The following is an 8,434-nucleotide window of genomic DNA, read 5'->3' on the forward strand; positions in this document are numbered from 1 at the left end:
AGCCTTATTTTTGCGATCCCTAAACATTTAAAGCCCCCCGTTTTTTGAAGAGGCAGCCCGGGATCAAAGTGGCCCTCTGGCCCCCAGAGAAGGGGCGCAGTCAGCCCCTTAACGTGGAAGTCCAGGCAAGGCAGGGCAGATGGCCCGATGAGCCCTCACTCCACCCTGCTGCTGCTGAGCGGCCACCCCTGTCCTTCAGGATCGTCGGGCTCAGGGACTGAGGTGAGGGGCGCTGCACCGCCAATACCCCAGCAACCTCTGGCTGCTGCAGTGAAAAACTTCCCGCGTTGGCAGGGCTCTGGGGACAGAGGAGGTGGTAGAAGATCAAGTCCGTTCAGGGGACAGAAGGGCTCAAGGGAAGTTTTTAGGAGTCTTTGTGAGAGGAGGGCAAAGGGGAGAGGCAGGAGTCCATCCGTTTGCCAAACAAACATATGGTGAGCCCGCGTCTACCGCCAAAGACCAGGAGCTGTGCGGAATGCCCTAGAAGGACCCTTCCTTTTACAGGGAAGAAATCGAGGCCTGGACAGGAGCCAGGATTGTCCCGATGTCAGTCAACTTGTAGGAGCCTAGCTGAGACTGGAAGCCAGGTCCTAATTCCAACTTGAATGATGTGTGACACTGTCCCTTCTCTCAAAGGTAGACGCAGTAAATCATCGGAGCTCCTTGGCCTCTGGCCCTTATTGCCAACCGCTTCTCCAGGTACGGCCTAAGACAACAGCGGGCTCCTGGGTGGCGGTGGCGCAGGCGGGCTTTGCCAGCCGGGGAGAGCGCGGCTGCTGGAGGTAAACGCTATCCGCAAGGTCCTGGGTTCGGTCTGGGCTTCCTGGCTTGGCCCTGGGACCCTCAGCAAGGACTGGTACCCAAGCCGTGGAGGGAGCCTGGGAAGGACGCGTGCGGGGGGCTCAGTCGGGGCCCGGGGTGGTGGGCGACGACAGCTCGGGCCAGACTAGGCGCTGCCTTTGCTTCAGGCTCTTCCACCAGGGTTCGGGGAGCCACAGGCTTCCCAGCGGACCGTGGCTTGTCTCCTGCGTACGCGGAAGTCCTCGTCTCCCCGTCGCGGCTGTTGGCAAGCTGCCTATTACAGCCGTCGAGTTCACACTTGAACTGCTTTATGCCTGGAAGTAGAAACCTAAATGTTCACCCCGGATTCCCAGAGCCACGATGCAATATAAAAGAAGGGTAATAACGTGTTCACTGGAGACAAGCAATTCCCCGCATCAAAAGGACCCATTATGTCCAGGATTTTTTTTTCTATATACATCTATACCAAGATTTCACCACGCTCCCCATTGCATCAAGCATTTCAGAAATTTCCGTGTGATCTGCCGCTCAGAGACAGACTGGCGTGGTCCGGGAGTCACAGCAAAACCCCAGCCCCTGTCACCTTGCTAAACCGAGGCAGGTGAAACCCCTCGCGCCTGCATCCCTCGCGGTCCACAGGCTTCTGCGGCCCCCGGCGCCTGCACTGGGGCCACCTTCGCACTTGCAAACTTCGCTAAAGGCTGTGGCCAAACCCCACACTTTGTCTTACAAAGCACGGAAGGGGAGCATTGCCCCGACACAGGCTTCCCGGCAGGCTCCTCAGGCCTCCCCGAGGGCACCAGGCAGCAGCAACTTTCCTCCTCACTGGGAGCGGAGGCGTCCCTCTTCCGCCCGGCGGCCCTACCTGCGGGAGTCCGGGAAGGGAACTCCGGAGAAGTTACCGACCCGCAGGGCCTGCGCTCCACGGGGCGGGCCCTTGGGGAGAAGATGAGGGGAGCCCCTGGGAGTCACGGAGCGCCGGGCAGGGTTGGGCGAGGACTCCTGCTGATCTGCACCCCAGCCACCGCGTGGAACCCGAGGCCCAGCTGAAGGGGGGCGGGGAGGGCTGAGGGCTTCTTCTTCCCTCGTTTTAGAGTCAGCCTGAGGACCTTGTCGTCACTGAAGAGACCCCTGGGAAGGGGCAGGGGGAACGGCGATTTCCCTTCCAACGGGAGAGAGCAGGGGGGGTGGGGTGAGGGGGGTTGAGCAAAAATCCAGGGAACCTGGGCCCCCTCCTCTCCCTGCCCTAGGCTCCTGGATGGACCCAGGCCCCTCCCAACAAGTGAGCCCTTTGGGGAATGCTAAAGAAACTGGCAGGTGGGGGAAAGAGGTGCTCTTGGGCGCTGGAGGGGAAGTGTCGCAGTCCGGTGGACATGGAACATGTGCGCGGAGGGCGCGTGTAACTGGAGACTAGGGCGGGTCTGCAGGAGTGTGTGAGAGAGAGTGAGCGAGAGACAGAGACAGAGAAATGAGAGACAGAGAGGCAGAATGGACTCACACTGGACTATTTCGAAATGCAGACTTTTGTCTATTCTACAAATGCATAAATCTCACACAGTTTTCACTTGTTCATCCCCTGAGACCTTAGCCAAACCGCACTCTCCTGGTTCAAGTTCGAAGTGGAACTGGAAACAAAAGCAGGCGACGATTCCGGCGCTGCCGGAAAGGAGGACCACAAAGCCTCCTCCCCCGTCTCCCCTCCCGGAGCCGGGAAGCCAATGTGAAGATCAAAAGCTTCCACAGCACCCCGGCGGGGCGCGCGCCCCCAGCCCTGACAGAGACTGACTAAAGGATGGGGGATCGGGGGGAGGGGGAAAATCTGTGGGACTCCGGAGCTGGGCGGCTCCTTCCAACCCTTCCTTGCATCCAGAGAAGGCGCGGGCGTAGGCCCTCACCCTCGTGGGTTCTCGGCAGTGGTTTACGAGTTTATATTTGGCCTTTCAGAGCCGCCCGCGCCGTCCCAGCGGCTCCGTGGTCCATTAGGCCAGTAAGCGTCCCAATTGGGGAACTGTAAGCTCTGTCCGGCCCGAGGCCACCAATTCGGTACTACCGGTGGGCGTCCCTAGCCGAGCCTCTCTTTCAGGGCTAGGGTTCTGCGAGAGCTGCTGGGGCCTGAGTGGTTTCGTGGCCGCTCCGGGGGCGGGAACGGCCTTTCCCAGAAGGCTGGGGAAGTCCCCCGAACCTCTGGCTAGGATGGGGCAGGGAGAGGGGGCCAGAGAGGAGAAACCTAGGCTAAACCGGGCAAAGCAGGAGACCTCTCTCGTGGGTGTGGCCGGCCGTGCCTCCCCCTCCCCAAACTCGCGGGTCCCACAGCTCTGGAGGGGAGGCGCATCCCGAGGGCCCCAAGACTCCCTGTAGTCGAGGGACTTGCTTTCCCGGGGCAGACAGGCCAGGAGGGCGGCTACTGAGCCTCGCCGATCCACGCCAGTGGCTGCTGGGTGGAAGCTGTCGCGCGGCCATGACAAGCCGGGTCCTCAGCATTGACCCGAGTTAGCGTCGGGATACCCCCGCCAAGTGACCGCCACCTGAGAAAGCCCAGGCCGCGCACAATGCGCCGGCGCCTCGTTAGGGCCGGGCGGGCGCTCAGGGAGCCAGGCCTGCGCTGTCCGCGGCCTCATCATTCATTTCCCTGGACGTGCTGGTAAAAATGCATCAAAACAGGCTGCGGAGCGCGGTATAAAAGCACAGCGGGATGAGCTGCTTTCCAAAAAGGATCTCGGTGATTGGACCGGGCTCTGTGTGATTGACAAGAGCTTAGTTTGGTAAAGGGAAGACACGCAAGCTTTCACAGCGGGATCCCTTTTCTAAAATATATCACACTAGCCTTTGAAAAGCGCCGCACACTATAAGGAAATAGCGTTTCACGGCTCGCTTTATGGTGCGATGACATTTCTTTAAAACACAGCGAAGATCAAAAAAGGTAGAGAGAGAAATAAAATGTGTTGCAAACACAATGTTTTAATTAGTTTACTCTGCGCGTTGCTTTTATCTGACGTATACATTGCGGGTTCCCCTTTAATTAAACAGCCCCTCTCAAGCGGCGGCAGGCAAGGAAGGGAGGCGAGGCGCTGCGCCCCTTGGTTCCCTTTAGGGAAAACGGAAGGGCTGGCCGGCCCCGGAGCCAGGCTCGCAGGCCCTTGTGCCCTCTGGGCCAGGATCAGGCGGCTGAGGCTTTGGGGCTTCGGGAAGCGGCAGGACCTGAGCGCCCCACGGAGGCGGGAGGGGAGGGAGGGGAAGGAGAGGAGAGGAAGGGGAGGTGGTTTCCCTCTTCAGGGAACAGAATGGAACGAAAGCCGTCCAAGTAGCTCGGGCTCTGAGCCAACATCTTACCCCTCCCCCGGCGTCCCCCCAGCACCACTACTACCCCCGCCCCTGCTAGCGGCCGACGTCCCTCCTCCCCCGGGCCCTCTCGGCTCTCCAGGTTGGGCGGGTACGGGGGAACGATAAGCACCAGGATAAGCATTGGGGTCTCTGCCCACTCCCCGGCTTTCGGGCTCCGACTTCCGGCCACTTCGCCCTCCTTGGGTCCCAAAATAGCGGATCCTCTGTCCGGACCAACGGGAAGAGGAGACTTAGCCAGCGTCCGCTCACTGAAAGCGCGGGCGCCGCAAGCGCTGTTGTAAGTGACGCCTCAAGAAAGGCGAGGGAGAGGCTAAGGTAGGATGTGTTGTGAGCCTAAGCAAGGCATGTTCTTACACACACACACACACACACACACACACACACACACTCACACAACGCGCTTACTTCTTGGGAAGCTCTGCAGACTTGAGTTCCACCAATAACTACCTTCTCCCTCCCAAACACGCGGTGGCCTGGCTTCAGTCTCAGCCCAGCCCTTGAGCCTAACACAGAGCAGGCCCGTGCAGCACTCTCAGTAATATTTGCTGCTCCAGCTGGGAGGTAATGATGGTAGGCATGTTGTAGCCTTACACTCAGAGAGCATGGTTTGTTCATTCTGCGGTGAGACCAGAAAATTCAAAATATAAACCTTTGGGGGGCGAGGAGAGGGCGGAATAAGAGATGTAGGTTTGGCCCTCTAGACAAAGCCAAAACACAACCCCGTAAATTGATGGACTGGTCATAAGACCTCCTCTCCTGACCAAATTTGTTCCTTCTACTGAAACTAGTAATGAAAGTCAAGGTTTTCGGCCTGGGAGCAGGGATGGGGGTGAGGAGACCCACCACAGGGCTGGGATGCCTCCTTTCCACCTTTTGCTCAGAGGAAAATTTCCTTCTGACCTAATTCCACGCAAGGAAATGAGACAGAAGGCAGGATGGGCTGCTGAATACCTCTGTAGCGTGTTTGACTATGCAAGGAGGTCTGCAGTGTTGCCTCTCTTTGGAAAAGGGGGAGATCCGTTACTTCTCCCACCAAATTTTTTTTCTTTTTTTTTTTTTTGGCCCGAGCCGCGCAGCTTTTGGGATCTCAGTTCCCCGATCAGGGATTGACCGGGCTGAAAGCGCTGAATATTAACCACTAGACCACCAGGAAACTCCCAGTATATTTTTTAAGTATTGGAGTTTGAATATTGGGATTTGTGAAAATGTCTGAAAGTCATGATCCTCAATATCAAGGACTCTTTTAAAAATCATATACACTCTCTCTATGTAATAGCATACATAAGCAACATATGATATGTTTGGATGGAAATGTAAAAAAACAACCGCAAAGACCATTTGATAATAATCAAAATAATTCACTTAATATGTGGTTTCTATGAATCAGAAAATGTGATGTTACAGAGCATATGCATAATATGCTGTCTCCATTGTATTATCCTCTAAAGCTCTTTCTTTCATTAAATTATTTGTGATGGGTCTACCTTATAAAAACAATTAAGAAAAATTAACTGACATGTGTGATGACAAAGCAGTGCCAAGCCCACTTCCAGAGCAGTCTGCCTTCCAACCTTTTTGAGCATTATACTCAAAATAATGATTTGAACCTACCACCGCTGTAGAATAACAACGTAGCTCAAGAAATGAAGCTCATGTATGGAACTGAGCTATAAAGGACTCTCCCATGCTAGTCTTCTCTCTCTCTCTCTCTTTCTCTGTGTGTGTGTATTTCAAGGAGTTATGGAATTGGAAAATTAATAATAATAAAAAATAAGCCTTCAGTTGTTACCAAGTGATCTTTAAAATTGTTTTAGAGGGGCCGGAGTGTAAGCAATATTAAATGAAGCCTCTGAAGAGGCTTGAAGACTTTATATTGCAGAACAGGGCAAAAGAAGAATACAATGGAAGCCGCTCCCCAGATTAAGAAAGTAATAAACTCAAGCTGATTTCTTTTTTCTCACAAAAAGATAAACTCTTCTATAAAAGTTCAATTTGGGTATTCATCCCAGCAAACTCCAGTAACATATCTGAGTTGGAAAAGACATAACTCAGAGAGGCATGTTTAAAAAAATAAATAAGCTCTATTAGTTACTCCAAACTTCCAAGCAATCAATATAGTATTCATGAAATACCTATTCTAAAACTTCAAATCCTAGCATTTGTTTTTAAGGTATTAAAATATTTTGTTGGTCCATGTGCAAGACTGTCACAATGTGCCATCCTTTACTCTTATCTCCCCCACAGTGCCTAAGACAGTGTCTTGCATATAGCAGGCAAGTTGTAAATATTTTTTGAATAGAGTGAAACTAGCTAATGTATTGCTTGTGTGAATTTAAAAAAAGTTTTCTAAGGAAAAAAAGTTAAGTTTCAAATCACTCTGCAACTTGAGCTGCAACCACTTGCCCCCATCTCTCTCTGCCTTCCACAACTTCAGGGAGATGTCCCTGGAGCCTGAACCAAACTGCACGGTCCCTGGACAGCTCTGTTCCTCGTAATTGTCTAAACCTGAGAGGCCTAAGGCTCCCCTCACCAGTCGTGGCGAGTCCAGCTAGGGTAGGGAGGGGGAAGCAGAGAAAGTATTCCTGAGGAACAGTTCCAAGTGAGAGGAAATGCCTCCCCATCCACATCCACTTCTCCTTTCTTCTGGCAGGAAGTCAGGACTGGACTGGGTAAGATGGAGAGAAGTGGGATCAGAGCAGCCCTTTTGTTCAAGTAGCTCCGTCCCTCACTGTCTTCCTGTGGACATTTTGTTCTGTGACAGCAAAACTGTAGCTCTTTAGTTGAAATAAAACAAATGGGACCAGAGCCAAGAGCAAACCATTTCTTGATCAGATGCTCGTGATTTCTTCCACCTCAGACCAGGGCACGGCAAGGGTGCATTTCTAGAAAGCAGAGAGTGAGGCAGGAGTCGAAGGTGAGGTTCTCCTTCATGGGAACATCTGGTGGGCACAGGGAACAGATAGGGATAGCAGTCTGCAGTGGGGACTCCACGTTTACTCTCAGAGCACACCAAGTTTGTGTAGCTTAGACCTGCGTAGTGACGCCAGGGCCACAATGTGCTGGGGGAGGCTGCGGGGTTGGAGTAAAGAGGCTCCAGCCATTGACCTACCCTAGCCCAGTGATTCCCTCATTAGAATCACCTGGGGAGCTTTAAAATATAGTAATATGGTACCCCTCCCTAGACTAAGCTAGTCAGAAGTTCCGGGGTGGTCTGGGCATCTGAATCTTTCAAGGATCCCCGGGAGATTCCAATGTGGAGCCGGGGTTTCCAATCCTGGGAATCCTGGCTCCATTCTACTGTTTCTGTGGCAGAAGGCAGGCAATTCCTTCCTCTTCCAAATTTGAGGAGGCGTGATGTCTGCAAAGGAAACTAGATATTGCAATATAACTCTCTGAGAACGACAAAAATAACAGATCAGGCCAGAGTTGGAGCTTTTAAGTGTGTGCATAAAGGAAATGGGTCCCCCTCCACTCCTAGGGGGCGTATTAGAAACTGGGGAGGTCAGGCATGTGTATACTGATGTTCACAGTGGTAAAGGGCTATATATAAACCACCAAGAAGGCTAGTTTGCATCAGAAGGCAGTGGAGGCGCCCTTGGCTTCAGAAATACTTAGAGGCCAAAACCACTTCAGGAAGACTGGAGAGGTGAAAAATAAGAATTAGTGAACTTTTTGTAAAGTGGGAAAGGGGTACTTAGGTGATGGGGGCGGGTAGAGGGGTCTTCTGGAATGTTCTTGAGGCCACTGAGCTGAGGACAGATTCAGCCTGTGGAACTAGTACTGAGGGAGTGCGGAAAAGAATGTTCTAGGCCGTGCTTTTTTCCTCTACATTTTATAGGTAGATAGATTAAGAACCTCTGTCAAGAAATGTGGGGGGCTTCCCTGGTGGCGCAGTGGTTGAGAGTCCGCCTGCCGATGCAGGGGACACGGGTTCGTGCCCGGTCCGGGAAGATCCCACATGCCGCAGAGCGGCTGGGCCCGTGAGTCATGGCCGCTGAGCCTGCGCGTCTGGAGCCTGGGCTCCGCGGCAGGAGAGGCCACAGCAGTGAGAGGGGCCCCCCGAGTACCGCAAAAAAAAAAGAAAAAAAGAAAAAAGAAATGTGGGGTGGGGAAACAGGAGGGGAGGAAAATGGATGTCTGCTGATAAAATGTGTTTCACAAGGGCCTTGGTCCTGAGGAAAACTTGACCTTTTGCCCTGGAAGGCTGCAAAGGGGTTTCTGCACAACTGGTGTTGACTGAAGCGTGTGTGTGTGTGTGTGTGTGTGTGTGTGTGTGTGTGTGTGTGTGTGT

Source organism: Monodon monoceros, unplaced genomic scaffold (assembly GCF_005190385.1).
Source record: "Monodon monoceros isolate NGI ecotype Baffin Bay Population unplaced genomic scaffold, NGI_Narwhal_1 Super_Scaffold_22, whole genome shotgun sequence".
NCBI classification, from domain to species: domain Eukaryota; kingdom Metazoa; phylum Chordata; class Mammalia; order Artiodactyla; family Monodontidae; genus Monodon; species Monodon monoceros.